This window comes from Echinops telfairi, unplaced genomic scaffold, assembly GCF_000313985.2.
Source record: "Echinops telfairi isolate 266 unplaced genomic scaffold, ASM31398v2 ScPeMD7_5592;HRSCAF=6446, whole genome shotgun sequence".
NCBI classification, from domain to species: Eukaryota; Metazoa; Chordata; class Mammalia; order Afrosoricida; family Tenrecidae; genus Echinops; species Echinops telfairi.
The window spans coordinates 36,299,358-36,300,826 of NW_022109491.1; positions in this window are offsets into that span (position 1 = coordinate 36,299,358).

The window sequence follows — 1,469 nt, forward strand, 5'->3', positions numbered from 1 at the left end:
GTGAACTCTTCATAATTCATAACTTATTATTGTTTTTTCATATGCTACACTGTCTGACATCTCCCCCCACCCTCTTCTCTGATGTCCATCCCCCAGGGAGGAGGCTATACGTTGATTCTTGTAATTGGTTCCCCCTTTCTACACCACATTCCCTCCACCCTCCAGGCATCGCCACGCTCACCATTGGTCCTGAAGGAGTCATCTGTCCTGGATTCATATATTTTTAACACAAATGGAAGCAATTTAATAATATCTTATAGAGAAATAACATGTCTTTTTCTTTATTTAATGTAGAAGAATGCTATCGTTGGATTGCATTCTATGTTTGTGGAAATTTTGCAAGCTCTTCTCAGAACAGTGCTTTACCAAAAAGTTATCTAAAACTCATACCTTCCTTTAGCCTTTAGTTTCTTACCTTGGTTCTAAACCCACACCAATCCCCTCCACATTCTATATTCCAACCTTGTCTTCAGACGATCCTTCTTTGATAATTTCAATTATTTGTATTTAAAGAGCACTCGTTGGTTCTATAGCACAGCAAATTGTTTCAATGCACACCATTGCAATAATTAGACAGGTCATATTCTAACTCAAAAGTTGATTTCCCTTATTAGCAAATAAAAAATTAAATACTGACCTCAGAATTAAGTTATTTAGCTCAAGTGTGGATAATTTCTAGTCAATTTGAAAAAGACATTTGGAAAAATTAATAACTTTTACCACTTCAGAGCCACTAGGAAGGTTAGGATGAAAAAGACTGACCATACTAAGTACAGGTGAGGATGTGGGCATAGCCCAAGACATTGACCTTTGGACCACAGATGGTATAATCAAGCACTTTCAAAAAATCCTTTATAAAGTTAAACATTCATGGTATAATTTAGAAATTGCACTCCTAAGTTGTTATTTATCCAAGAGACATGAAAATACATTTACCCAAGAGAAATAAAAATACATGCACAATAAAATAATCGCTTTAATGCTAACAGCTAAAATAAGAATATAGATGGGTCTCACAGTTATTATGTTGAACAGGAAGAACTGGACACAAAATAGTAAATAATTTCCCCAATATAAAGTTCAAGAATAAACAAAATGAATGTATAGATAGAAATAAGAGCAGAGAGAATTTGTTGGTTTGATTGAAATGAGGCATAAATAAAATTTCTAAAATGATGCAAATATGTAACATCTTGCTTTCACTGCTGTATTTGTCAACATGTATCAAATCTGATCCTTAAGAAAGTGCACTGCTTGGTATATACATTTTAACTCAATTCCAATAGTCTATATTTTGGTCTTAGACTGAAAGTCTAAAGCCAAACTATGATTTATCCTTTGCACTGCTGTGAGAAATAGATGTGTGTACATCAGTGCATGTGTGGAGACACACATGGTGAGAGAAAAACTGAGGTACTAATACCTGTATTCTACTAAATAAATGTCAATGTCCTCATGGCCAGCATTCC